Below are 15,404 nucleotides of genomic sequence, written 5' to 3' on the forward strand. Positions count from 1 at the left end.
GAAACTCTCTGAGAATAAGGACTTTCTCTGTCTCATTCACCAATGGATCCTCAGGGCCTGGACTAGTCCCTGGCTTTTACGTCTCTCTGCACCTTCAAGGCAAGGATCATATCTTAGACAACTTGCCAAGTCTGATGCCACAGGACAGTAAGTGATTCCCATTAATACGTAGAACTATTTAATAAATACAATTGAGCTTTGTAGATGTAACCAGTAGTGAACATTAAGTGAGCACCTTGTTGGAAAAAAGGGCCATTTTTCTCTTAATCAACTTTTAAATTAATTTAAAACCAGCTATTATTTTTGTGTATTTGTGTGTTCAGCTTGCATTTGAGTATCATTTTGTGACAGGTGCTTTGAGAAGTGAAAGAGAAGAGTACAAGTGGTCGTTGCCTTTCAAAGTCTTCTACTCTGTTCTGAAAGACGTGGGTGAAGTTCATTTTCCTTTCTAATCTTTGGAAATGGTGCCTAGCTGTGTTCTTAGATAAATAATGCCTTTTTTAAAAAAAAAAAAGAATGAATAAATGGATAAAAGTAAAAATCACTGAATGAATGAAAAGAGGTGAATTAAGTGATAGGAGTTAGAACCAGATGCAGCCAATCATCAGAGTCTTTGAGTCAGGGTGAAGAGATTTGATTGCATGAAGTCTTTGACTCATGAAGTAGACTTAATTTATTTTTCACCCAGTAGAAACCATTCACTGTTTCCTTGTGTTCATGTTATTGTTTCTTACTACCATGGGTTGTTCTTGATGTCCCTGTGGCTGAAATGCATGCTGATAATCTTTGTATGTTTGAAATCCATTCACTGAAGATAAAAGCAAACATCATCATCTCAGTGAAATAGTTTACTACCTCCCTTGCAGCAAGAAATTTCTCCACCTCTGAATTCCTAGAATGCTCTATTGACTCTCTGCCTGTCACACATAACACTTTTCATCTTATATTGCCATTATTTATGTCTGCGTTTAATCTTCTCTTTTAGACTCAGCTCCTTGAGGGTGGGCTTATTGCTGATTTATCTGAGTAGCAAACTTTTAGTAATTCATTCAAAGAGTATTTACTGAAGACATTACATGTGAAGCAGAGTACTAGTATTGGAGAAAGAGTTGTGAGCACCTAACATCGACAAGGCAAACACTAGTATGCCTTGGATTTTAGAGTTTAATACAGGGCAGAGTATTAATGGCTTTTATTAGTTGAGCACATCAGACAATTTGATGAGATAATTATCTTAGCATATTGTAGCTGAAGACATAGGTTTTATTTATTTATTTATTCTGGATAAATGCATTTACTTTTTTAAATTATAGTTCATGTAAAATATTATGTAAGTTACAGGTGTGCAATATAGTGATTCAAATTTTTTAAAGGTTATACTCCATTTATAGTTATTACAAAATATTGGCCTTATTCCCTCTGTTGTACCATGTATCCTTGAGGCTTATTTCACACATAATAGTTTGTACCTCTTAATCCCCTACCTGTTATGGCTCCTCCTCCTTCCCTCTCCACACTGGTAACCACTAGATTGCTCTCTATGTCTGTGAGTCTGCTTTTTTTTGTTATTGTTTTTATATTCACTAGTTTGTTGTAGTTTTTACATTCCACATGTGCTATCATACAGTATTTGTCTTTCTCTGTCCCATTTATTTCACTTAGCATAATGCCCTCCAAGTCCATACATGTTGCTGCAGCTGGCATTTTTTCATTATCTTTTATGGCTGAGTCGTATTCCATTGTGTATATATACCACACCGTCTTTTTTTAAACATCTTTATTGAAGTATAATTGATTTACAATGGTGTGTTAGTTTCTGCTTTATAACAAAGTGAATCAGCTATACATATATCCCCTTATCTCCTCCCTCTTGAGTCTCCCTCCCACCCTCCCTATCCCACCCCTCTAAGTGGTGACAAAGCACTGAGCTGATCTCCCTGTGCTATGCGGCTGCTTCCCACTAGCTATCTATTTTACATTTGGTAGTATATATAAGTCCATGCCAGCCTCTCACTTCGTCCCAGCTTACCTTTCCCCCTCCCTGTGTCCTGAAGTCCATTCTCTATGTCTGTGTCTTTATTCTTGTCCTGCCCCTAGGTTGTTCAGAACCATTTTCTTTTTTTCTTTTTTAGATTCCATATATATGTGCTAGCATACAGTATTTGTTTTTCTCTTTCTGACTTACTTCAGTCTGTATGACAGACTCTAGGTCCATCCACCTCACTACAAATAACTCAATTTCATTTCTTTTAATGGCTGAGTAATATTCCATTGTATATATGTGCCAAATCTTCTTTATCCTTTCATCTGTCGATGGACACTTCGGTTGATTCCATGTCCTGGCTATTGTAAATAGAGCTGCAATGAACATTGTGGTACATGACTATTTTTGAATTATGGTTTTCTCAGGGTGTATGCCCAGTATTGGGATTGCTGGGTCATATGGCAGTTCTGTTTTTAGTTTTGTAAGGAACGTCCATACTGTTCTCCATAGTGGCTCTATCAATTTACATTTCCACCAGCAGTGCAAGAGGGTTCCGTTATCTCCACACCCTCTCCAGCATTTATTGTTTGTAGATTTTTTGGTGATGGCCATTCTAACTGGTGTGAGGTGATACCTCATTGTACTTTTGATTTGCATTTCTCTAATGATTAGTGACTTTGAGCATTCTTTTATGTGTTTGTTGGCAATCAGTATATCTTTGGAGAAATGTCTGTTTAGGTCTTCTGCCCATTTTTGGATTGGGTTGTTTGTTTTTTTGATATTGAGCTGCATGAGCTGCTTGTAAATTTTGGAGATTAATCCTTTGTCAGTTGCTTCACTTGCAAGTATTTTCTTCCATTCTGAGGGTTGTCTTTTCATCTTGTTTATGGTTTCCTTTGCTGTAAAAAGCTTTTCAGTTTCATCAGGTCTCATTTGTTTGTTTTTATTTCCATTTCTCTAGGAGTTGGGTCAAAAAGGATCTTACTGTGATGTATGTCATAGAGTGTTCTGCCCATGTTTCCCTCTAAGAGTTTGAGAGTGTCTGGCCTTACATTTAGGTCTTTAATCCATTTTCAGTTTATTTTTGTGTATGGTATTAGGGAGTGTTCTAATCTCATACTTTTACATGTACCTGTTCAGTTTTCCCAGCACACTTATTGAAGAGGCCTTTCTCCATTGTATATTCTCGACTCATTTATTAAAAATAAGGTGACCATAGGTGCATGGGTTTATCTCTGGGCTTTCTATCCTGTTCCATTGATGTATATTTCTGTTTTTTTGCCACTACCATACTGTCTTGATTACTGTAGCTTTATAGTATAGTCTGAAGTCCAGGAGCCTGATTCCTCCTGTTCCATTTTTCTTTCTCAAGATTGCTTTGGCTTTTTGGGTGTTTTGTGTTTCTATACAAATTGCGAAATTTTCCTTCTAGTTCTGTGAAAAATGCCATTGGTAATTTGATAGGGATTGCATTGAATCTGTAGATTGCTTTGGGTAGTAGAGTCATTTTTACAATGTTGATTCTTCCAATCCAAGAACATGGTATATCTCTCCATCTGTTTGTATCATCTTTAATTTCTTTCATCAGTGTCTTATAGTTTTCTGCATACAGGTTTCTTGTTTCCTTAGGTAGGTTTATTCCTCGGTATTTTATTCTTTTTGTTGCTATGGTAAATGGGAGTGTTTCCTTGATTTCTCTTTCAGATTTTTCATCATTAATGTGTAGGAATGCAAAAGATTTCTGTGCATTAATTTTGTATCCTGCTACTTTACCAAATTCATTGATTAGCTCTAGTAGTTTTCTGGTAGCATCTTTAGGATTCTCTCTGTATACTATGCTGTCATCTGGAAACAGTGACAATTTTACTTCCTCCTTTCTGATTTGGATTCCTTTTATTTCTTTTTCTTCTCTGATTGCTGTGGCTACAACTTCCAAAACTATGTTGATTAATAGCAGTGAGAGTGGGCAACCTTGTCTTGTTCCTAATCTTAGTGGAAATGGTTTCAGTTTTTCACCATTGAGAATGATGTTGGCTATACCACACCTTCTTTGTTCACCCATCTATTGATGGACACTTAGGTTGCTTCCATATCTTAACAAATGTAAACCATGCTGCTGTGAACTTTGGGGTGCATGTAGGAGGGTTCTCTTTTTTCCACCTCCTCACCAACATTTGTTATTTGTCCATTTTTAAAAAATTAATTAATTTTTGGCTGTGTTGGGTCTTCATTGCTGCACACGGGCTTTCTCTTGGTGCAGCGAGTGGGGTCTACTCTTTGTTGTGATGCTCTGGCTTCTCATTGCGGTGGCTTCTCTAGTTGCAGAGCATGGACTCTAGGCACGTGGGCCTCAGTCGTTTTGGCACATGGGCTCAGTAGTTGTGGCTTGTGGGCTCTAGAGAGCAGACTCAGTAGTTGTGGCACACGGGCTTAACTGCTCTATGGCATGTGGGATCTTCCTGGGCCAGGGATTGATCCTGTGTCCCCTGCATTGGCAGGCAGATTCTTAACCACTACACCACCAGGGAAGTCCATTTGTGTTCTTTCTGATGACATAAGTTTTAGATTCCATAGATTATGGTTTCACTCCTGCTCTATTGCTTACTGGATATGTGACCTAAAGCTGGTAATGAGACATTTTGGAACTTCTGTCTCAGCTACTTATTAAGACAAATAATGCTGTATAACAAACCACACCAAAGTAGATTAAAATAGAGTTTATTAAACTCATGAGTCTGTGGTTTGACAGGGTGGTTTTTCTGGTCTGGGCCAGGCTAGACTGTTTTCGTTTTGGCTAGCTCATATGTCTGTGAGCTGGTGAGTCAGCTGGGAGGATGGATCAGTCTAGATGTGCTTCACCCAAGAAAGATCTTTGGCACATGTTTTCTCACCGTCTACCACGTAAGCCTGGACTTGTCCACATGGTGATTGTGGGGGTCCAAAAAAGCTAGTAATCTAAGGCTCCAATTTGGTAGTGTCACTTTTGCAACATTCTGTTGGCAAAAACAAGTCACAAGATCAGATCAGATTCATGGGGTAGGGATTCCAACTTTTGATGTGAGTTACTGGAAAATCACATTGTAAGAATGTGGATACAGGGGGACATGAACAGTTGTTGGTTATATTTTTACTTCAGTCTATAAAACAGAGATGATAATAATAGTTGCTACTTTATAGGTGGATTCTGAAAATTATATAAAATAATGTGGAAAAAACCTGGTATGTTATCTGGCACTTAAGAAATGTTGGAAGTTTTTTTAGGATTTTTACATCACTTATCCTCACAACCAAGCATAGAGAGATATTATATTCCTCATTCAGGTTACTTGTCCCTGACCACAAAGTTAGTCAGTTATGGGGCCAGGATTCAAATCAGGATTCAATTCAAAGCTGGTAGCAGAGATTTCCCAACTATTCACCAAAATTGTTTTTCTTTTTGTTTGTTTGTTTTTCCTGGACATTTCCCAGCCCCTCTTGCTGCAAGTGTGACAGTGTGATTATTTTCTAGCCCATAAATGGTGAGTAGTATTGCTCAGGAGGGAAGGAGTCCAGATCTCTGATTCTCCATGTAGAAGAACTTCCTACAGATTAGGAACACTGATTTCCAGTTTTAGTGAGCTAGGAATAAACTTTTCTTGTGAATAGGCAATGAAGTGTTGGAGTTCTTACAGTAATAACAAACTAACCACTCTGGTTTAGTTGTAACAAACTAATAGTACTATAGCAAGCCAGCTGTAACAAACTAATACTAGCCATAACAAACTAGCTAGTTATAGCTGGTTGTTACTAGCTATAACAAACTAACCAATACAGAGTTTAATTTCTCAAACACTACGTGGTACAATTTAAGAAGGTGAAAACTTTTCTAGCTTTGCAGGTATTAGGCTCTCTATCATTCATTGAAGAAATGAAGTTTCCAAAACTAAACATAAGCTTTCCAGTCTGTTAATACCATGTACCACTATCTCTTTATCTCCCCTCTGTCTGTGATTTCCTCCTTTTCCTTCCACTCAGAGAAACACGTTCTTTTTTCATTAAACCAAACTGACTGTAGGGTTTACATGCATCTAACCTGGGCCAGAAGATCAAATTCTCTGATTAGAGTACCATTATTAGGGTTCATTTTATCTGCATGAACAAAAACAAAATGAAAAATAATCAAGTGGTCTTTTTTATAGATTGAAAATATTTGTTGCAGGGCCTCTCTTTTCCAATTCTGAGGACACTGTCAAGGATTCGGTGGGGTTCAAGGAAATTCTCACAGGGTTGTGAAAGTTTGTTTTAAGCACTCTAATGGAAAGAGAGGAGTTGAAAATTAAAAGTGAAGGAAATTAGAAGGGTTCAAAAAAGCTAGTGAAAAGAGAAAAAATATATCAACCCTACTTGAAACGAGAGATCATGAAATTTACCCTCCCTTTGGCCCAGAAAGAAGATTCCATACTAAGTGGCACCATTATAGAATCTGTAGAGAGACAATTAGGGCTTTAAATTATGACAAGTATTTGAGACCTCTGGTATTGACATGACTCAAAGAATTTGCCCTATGCCTTAGAGGAACATGGAATCATAGAGAGGCGGATGATGTAAACATGGAGCCAAGGAATAAGGAGTCTACTTACATGCCTTAAAAGGAGAACAATTAGCTGTACAGCGAAATAGAATCCAACTTAAAAAAAAATGCCATTTCTATTCAGTAATCTCACTTTAAAAGAAAGAATAATAATATAGGTAACATTTAATGCATACTCACTATGTGCCAAGTACTCTTGAGTTGAACAAGAAAGAGGCAAATAATAAAATCAAGTTGAAATTAGATATTTTGTGAAAGCAAATGTTTTAAAAGGTATACCAGATACCAGGGAGGTTTGGAGTAGAGGAAGAAGACGAAATTTAAAGTCTTAGGTTGAATCTTGGCTGTGGCACTTGGGCAAGCATGTCACCTCTCCAGTCTTCTGTGGATTCATTTGTAAACTGGGAATAATGATAACCTCCACTGAGAGCCAGTAAGATAAAAATGTGTGAGGGCACTTTTCCAGCTGCAATATGCAAGGCATGTGACCATATTTAAATTAAGCTCTTACATTACACACACACACACACACATACACACACACACAAACCCCTAATTGTCTCATTTACAGTGATATCTGGTGGGAAGAAACAGCACAGCTTTTTTTTGCAGTGGTTCATGTCTAGGGAAACACGCTGTATATCACCAATATCCCTTTATTGCCCAATAAATAAGCAAAACCTCACAACCAACAAGGCACATCACAACAAAAACCCAGCTACGAAACAAAACATAGGACAACGTTCAAAGGCAGCTGCAGAAGGCAGTTACATGATGGAAATAGGAAATGAGATAACTCACTCATATATTTCATTTCTTCCAGTAACTCGTTAGATACTTAAGAGAAGTGGCTTGTACCAGTTTTCTTTTCATTAAATATTCATATTTTCTAATGGAAATTGTTCTGAGATATTGGGTAAATTGAGCAACTTATAAATGTATGCCTCTGAAAGAAGAGTCTGGGAATTCCCAGTGAGCAAGCTACTGCTTAAATGATTAACACTCCATTGATTTTATAATGAAAAAGCTGGAAAGTAAATATAGTGTGTGTTTTAAATGTTATGATAGCTGTTTGTCTTGATGCTTAGATCATAAGATTTTTTATTGCAGATCTCTGTTAACTATGCAAAGTATTACTGTGCTTTCACTGGAGGATCCTCTTTCAATTCTCTGGGGACAAAACCCCTCCATTAAGTCATCTATGAGGTAAAAAATGCAAATGAACCATTCTTACTATTTAGAAATGAAGGAAAAGATAATATGTTCTAGAAAATTTAAAGACCAGAAATTTGAATACAGGATATACTTTCTATTCCTGTTAGGCAGGAGGATACTTGAGTTTCTGGGGAACTATGGGAGAGTAACTTAACCTTTATTTTTCTACATCAGTCCAGTAAATATTTAATGAGCACTTACTATGTGTTTAGGATACAGTGGTGAGCAAGAAAAACATGGTGCCTGAAATCAGGGGACTTAGAAGATAAACAAGCAAGTGGTAACAACACAGTGTGAGGAATGTGGTGGAAAGGAGCTGTGAGAACACATACAAGGGAGCAGATAGGTCAAGAACACTGTCCTTGATGGGATGACTTATGCTGGACCCTGAGGATGCACAGAAGGTAGGATTGTTCCAGGCAGTGGTAAGAATATGTGCACTGCTCAGGAAATTAGAAAGAAGGGGGCATGTTTGTATAGCTGAATCACACTGACTCCATTTTGTCAGCTCCATCTTGGTCCCAAAGTCCTACTCTCTCTCTCTTCTATGTGACTGAACTTTAGTCTACAAACAAGGAATGTGCCCAAGCCAGATAAGTTCCTTATTGACTTTTACGCTTGCCTTCATCTGATATGAAAACTGGAAGAATGCCTTTTAAAAAATTTTTATTTTATTTTTATTGGAGTATAGTTGATTTACAATGTTGTGTTAGTTTCTGCTGTACAGCAAAGTGAATCAGTTATACATATACACATATCCACTCTTTTTTAGATTCTTTTCTCATATAGGTCATTACAGAGTGCTGAGTAGAGTTCCCTGTGCTATACAGAAGGTTCTTATTAGTTATCTATTTTGTATATAACAGTGTGTATATGTCAATCCCAATCTCCCAATTTATCCCTCTCCCCACTTCCCCTTTTCCCCTGGGCAACCATAAATTTGTTTTCTACATCTGTGACTATTTCTGTTTTGAAGATAAGTTTATTTGTACCATTTTTTAAAATTCCACAGGTAAGCAATATCATATGATATTTGTCTTTCTCTGTCTGACTTACTGAACACTGGAAGAATGTCTTATGCTGACACATGGTTAGTGTTCATGAGACACCTGGGAGGGGACAGGAGGAAAAAAACCCTGGTTTCCATCAGTGCGAAAGTGCTTCTCACTTGGTAGTCAGATTCTATTCTTAGGTTTGGCCCCGTTAAATCCCCCTGTACCCCTTTTAAGGGGTGCAGAATGTAGCTGCAAATGCTTCTGGATTGCTGTCTGCTCAATCCTGCCCGTAAGTAAGTACACACAATAAACTTCATAATTGCATTTTATGGAGTTGACTGTTTCATGTTTCAGTCTCATAGTTCCTTCAGTTTGGAGGATATTATTCGATATCCCTGCCATCCAACGTGTGTGGTAGCCACTAAAAGTGTGGATAGAAAAGTGGTGCCTCACAAAAACCTATCATGAACCACAAATATGAGTTATATAAGTAAACATGACTTATAATTTAAATTTTTGTAGTAGTCATGTTAAAAAAAGTAAAAAAAATTGATCAAATTAATTTTAATAATATATTTCATTTAGCCCAATATATACCAGATATCATTTCAATGACTAATCAATATAAAGATATTAATGAAACATTTTACTTCATTTTTTCATACTGTCTTTGAAGTTCTCTGTGTATTTTATACCTAGAGCACAACTCACTTTGACCTAGCCACATTTCAAGTGCTCAGTGGCCAAATGGCTACCACATTGGACAATACAGGGATAGACAGTAAAACAATGGATTAAATGGTGAGAGATGGAAATAGACACGTAGAAGGAGCCAAATCCTGAGATGTTTTATTTCTTTCTTCGCAACCCAGTTACTTAGATGAGGTGGTATTTAAGGACCTTCTAACCCTAAAATTCTATGAACCTCTATCCTATTTCAGTGTAGGATGGCAAAGAAGTGTCCCAAACTGAATGTTCTTACCTTAACATCTCAAAATTATTTTAGCACCGTTGTTGTCATAGTTGTTGTCTCCTCCCCTCCTCTTCCCCCCTCCTTTCCCTCCTCCTTCACCTCCTCATTCTCCTCCTTTTCCCCCTCTTCCTCTTCCTCCTTCTTAACTACAAAGGTATTTGTACCCGCCTCTGACCTAGGAATGCCGTAATGAATACACTTACTGTCACATGAATTTTTCCTTAAAGCTCCTTTCTCTTGGTTCGTTCAGAAGGACTTCAGTTTGACGGTATCTATTGTAGATTTTTACATAGTAAATTTCACATGCTGATAATAGCACCTTATTTTTTCTTTGAGAACTATTACTCCTTCATTCTCAGTCCATGTTGTTTGGGTGTGGCTAGCCATGCTCCAGGTCAAGGGGTAGGTATGTTTCAGGCTTAAGGCTGTGTCCTTGGCCACAGTGATTGGTTCAATGACAGGTGTGTGGCCTAAATCATGTTACTATGTCCCAATAAGAGCTCATCTGGAGGAAATTTTGCTTGAGCTATTGGCATAAAAGTACTCTCTTTTCTTTTTACTGGTAAAATTACTGGTAGCATGGGATGTGGAATTGGAGATAATGGCAGCCTTCTTGTCATCATGAGGAGAGAGTTTGAATGAGAATGGAGCAAGCACAGAGAAATGCAGAGTAGAGAGATGGGAAAACTAGAATTTTGGAAAAAACAACAACAACAAAACTTTGTGCTCCAGACCCAGCTGTACCTGAAGTCAAAAAATCCACTCTTGGTCTTCCCACTTTAAAAATCTCTAGTTTTTTCATGTTAAAACCTCTTTGAACTAGAGTTTCTGCCGCTTGCAATGAAAAGATTACTGGCTAACAACTATTATCAACCTTAGTTGATAACACTATTAGATTAACACTATTATCAACCTTAACATCATTTTATAGAATGGACCCCAGAATTTTGTTACAAGAAAACTTTATCAAATAGACAATTCTGACATCTGTAAAAATATATTTCTTCCTATGAACTACTATAATTATTCATTAAGACATTTGTTCATTTTATTCAACAAGTATTCTTTGCAAATATACTCTTTTTCAGACACTGTGTTCTGTTTTATATATTATACCAATTATTTACTTGATTTTCTCTCTCACTTTGTGATCTTTCAGTGGGCAGAATACTCCCGCCCAATCCCAAATAAAACTAAGATGTTGGAAATAAAAATAGAGGCAAGTTCTCTCCGTCTGAAGTGTTTTGTTCTTTTAAAAATTACGTTAAGTCTCATGTTCTTTGAGAAGGAACAATTAATTCTCTCAAACTCCTCTTTTTCTACCCCCTTTACACATGTCCTGTATTAATTATCTCCATAATTTTCTGACTATAATTTTGGAACATTTTAGAATTTATTGTCTCCCAAAATTATGATTAGAATAAATGGGCAGTTTAAGAATAAATCCATGTCTAGACCTTTCCCTACTGCATCAGAATCTGTTGGGATTATTATTTTAAATGAAAATTTGAGAGCGCCTTTTGCTCAGAGATTCTAAACTGGAGTCTTTGGGTAGTGTCCTAGAACTTGCATCTTAACCAGCTCTCTTGGAGAATCACATGTACACAAATGTTTTGGAATTACCTGGTTACTTAGGAAAAATTCTATAAGCATTCCAGGATATAGTGAAGGCATAGATTGACTTTGAGACCTAGATCATCAGCATTTAAATATTATTTACCTGCTCTAGTCTATACCTGATAGCAAATAATTATTTTAATAATTATAAACATTTCACACAGATGGAAGACCTGCTAAATATTCACATATTAATGTATGAGCAGAACAGTATTAATTAATCATAGGTAGACTCTATAGATCATAATATCTGTTTATTAAATTTAATTATAGAGTCCAAACTCTGTCTAATGAGGGATCTGCTGACTGATATTAACTTAAGCTGGAAAAATTGGTCTACTATTACTTTTTTCAAACAAAAAAATGGCTTGCTCCTAAATTCTGTTCTTATATATTTCATCTAAACTCCTACAACATCTTGGTCATGGCTTTTTTTATATTAATTTTAGTTTGGAGGATTTTGTTTTTAATTTAATTTATTTTTTTATACAGCAGGTTCTTATTAGTCATCAGTTTCATACACATCAGTGTACACAAGTCAATACCAATCGCCCAATGCATCACACCACCACCCCCTGCCACTTTCCTCCCTTGATGTCTATACATTTGTTCTCTACATCTGTTTCTCAATTTCTGCCCTGCAAACCAGTTCATCTCTACCATTTTTCTAGGTTACACATATACGCGTTAATATACGATATTTGTTTTTCTCTTTCTGACTTACTTCACTCTGTATGAGAGTCTCTAGATCCATCCACGTCTCAACAAATGACCCAATTTCGTTCCTTTTTAGGGCTGAGTAATATTCCATTGTATATATGTACCACATCTTCTTTATCCATTCATCTGTTGATGGACATTTAGGTTGTTTCCATGGCCTGGCTATTGTAAATAGTGCTGCAATGAACATTGGGGTGCACGTGTCTTTTTGAATTATGGTTTTCTCTGGGTATATGCCCAGTAGTGGGATTGCTGGATCAAAAGGTAATTCTATTTTTAGTTTTTTAAGGAACCTCCATAATGTCCTTCATAGTGGCTGTATCAATTTACCTTCCCACCAAAAGTGCAACAGGGTTCCCTTTTCTCCACACCCTCTCCAGCATTTGTTGTTTGTAGATTTTCTGATGATGCCCACTCTAACTGGTATGAAGTGATACCTCATTGTAGTTTTGATTTGCATTTCTCTAATCATTAGTGATGTTCAGCAGCTTTTCATGTGCTTCTTGGCCATCTGTATGTCTTCTTTGGAGAAATGTCTATTTAGGTCTTCTGCCCATTTTTGGATTGGGTTGTTTGTTTTTTTAATATTGAGCTGCATAAGCTATTTATATATTTTGGAGATTAATCCTTTGTCCATAGATTCATTTGCAAATATTTTCTCCCATTCTGAGGGTAGTCTTTTTGTCTTGTTTATGGTTTTCTTTGCTGAGCAAAAGCTTTGAAGTTTCATTAGGTCCCATTTGTTGATTTTTGTTTTTATTTCCATTACTCTAGGAGGTGGATCAAAAAATATCTTGCTGTGATTTATGTCAAAGAATGTTCTTCCTAAGTTTTCCTCTAAGAGTTTTATAGTGTCTGGCCTTACATTTAGGTCTTTAATCCATTTTGAGTTTATTTCTGTGTATGGTGTTAGGGAGTGTTCTAATTTCATTCTTTAACATGTAGCTGTCCAGTTTTCCCAGCACTACTTATTGAAGAGACTGTCTTTTCTCCACTGAATATCCTTGCCTCCTTTGTCATAGATTAATTGACCGTAGGTGTGTGGGTTTATCTCTGGGCTTTCTATCTTGTTCCATTGATCTATATTGCTGTTTTTGTGCCAGTACCATATTCTCTTGATTACTGTAGCTTTGTGGTATAGTCTGAAGTCAGGGAGTCTAATTCCACCAGCTCCATTTTTTTCCCTCAAGACTGCTTTGGCTGTAAGGGGTCTTTGTATTTCCATGCAAATTTTAAGATTTTTTGTTCTAGTTCCGTAAAAAATGCCATTGGTAATTTGATAGGGATTGCATTGAGTCTGTAGATTGCTTTGGGTAGTAGAATCATTTTCACAATATTGATTCCTCCAATCCAAGAACATGGTATATCTCTCTATCTGTTGGTATCATCTTTAATTTCTTTCATCAGTGTCTTACAGTTTTTTGCATACAAGTCTTTTGTCTTCCTATGTAGGTTTATTCCTAGGTATTTTATTCTTTTTGTTGCAATGGTAAATAGGAGTGTTTCCTTAATTTCTCTTTTAGATTTTTCATCATTAGTGTATAGGAATGCAAGAGATTTCTGTGCATTGATTTTGTATCCTGCAACTTTGCCAGATTCATTGATTAGCTCTGGTGGTTTTATGGTGGCATCTTTAGGATTCTCTATGTATAATATCATGTCATCTGCAAAGAATGACAGTTTTACTTCTTGTTTTCCAATTTCTATTCCTTTTATTTCTTTTTCTTCTCTGATTGCTGTGGCTAGGACTTCCAAAGCTATGTTGAATAATAGTGTGAGAGTGGACATCCTTGTCTTGTTCCTGATCTTAGAGGAAATGCTCTCAGTTTTTCACTGTTGAAAATGACGTTTGCTGTGGGTTTGTCATATATGGCCTTTATTATGTTGAGGTAGGTTCCCTCTACGCCCAGTTTCTGGAGAGTTTTTATCATAATCAGTGCTGAATTTTGTCAACAGTTTTTTCCGCATCTATTGAGATGATCATATGATTTTTATTCTTCAGTTTGTTAATATGGAGTTTCACATTGATTGATTTGCATATATTGAAGAATCCTTGCATCCCTGGGATAAATCCCACTTGATCATGGTGTATGATACTTTTAATGTGTTGTTGGATTCTGTTTGCTAGTATTTTCTTGAAGATTTTAGCATCTATATTCATCAGTGATATTGGTCTGTAATTTTCTTTTTTTGTAGTGTTTTTATCTGGTTTTGGTATCAGGGTGATGGTGGCCTTATAGAATGAGTTTCAGAGTGTTCCTTCATCCACAATTTTTTAGAAGAATTTGAGAAGGATGGTTGTTAGCTCTTCTCTAAATGTTTGATAGAATTTACCTGTGAAGCCATCTGTTCCTGGACTTTTGTTTGTTGGAAGATTTTTAATCACAGTTTCAATTTCCTTACTTGTGATTGGTCTATTCATATTTTCTATTTTTTACTGGTTCAGTCTTGGAAGGTTATACCTTTCTAAGAATTTGTCCATTTCTTCCAGGTTGTCCATTTTATTGGCATAGAGTTACTTGTAGTAGTCTCTTAGGATGCTTTGTATTTCTGCGGTGTCTGTTGTAACTTCTTTTTCATTTCTAATTTTATTGATTTGAGTCCTCTCCCTCTTTTTCTTGATGAGTCTGGCTAATGGTTTATCAATTTTGTTTATCTTCTCAAAGAACCAGCTTTTAGTTTTATTGATCTTTGCTATTGTTTTCTTTGTTTCTATTTCATTTATTTATGCTCTGATCTTTATGATTTCTTTCCTCCTGCTAACTTCTGGGTTTTGTTTGTTCTTCTTTCTCTAGTTCCTTTAGGTGTAAGGTTAGATTGTTTATTTGAGATTTTTCTTGTTTCTTGAGGTATGCTTGTATAGCTATAAACTTCCCTCTGAGACTGCTTTTGCTGCATCCCATAGGGTTTGCATCTTCGTGTTTTCATTGTCATTTGTCTCTAGGTATTTTTTGATTTCCTCTTTGATTTCTTCAGTGATCTCTTGGCTATTTAGTAATGTATTGTTTAGCTTCCATGTGTTTGTGTTTTGTAGGCTCTTTCCCTGTAATTGATTTCTAATCTGATAGTGTTGTGGTCAGAAAAGATGCCTGATATGATTTCACTTTTCTTAAATTTACTGAAGCTTGATTTGTGACCCAAGATGTGATCTATCCTGGAGAATGTTCTGTGTGCACTTGAGAAGAAAGTGTAATATGCTCTTTTTGGATGGAATGTCCTATAAATATCAATTGTGTCATTTAAAGCTTCTGATTCCTTATGTTTTTTTCATTTTGGATGATCTGTCCACTGGTGTATGTGAGGTGTTAACGTCCCCCACTATTATTGTGT

This window comes from Orcinus orca, chromosome 3 (genome assembly GCF_937001465.1).
Source record: "Orcinus orca chromosome 3, mOrcOrc1.1, whole genome shotgun sequence".
NCBI lineage: Eukaryota > Metazoa > Chordata > Mammalia > Artiodactyla > Delphinidae > Orcinus > Orcinus orca.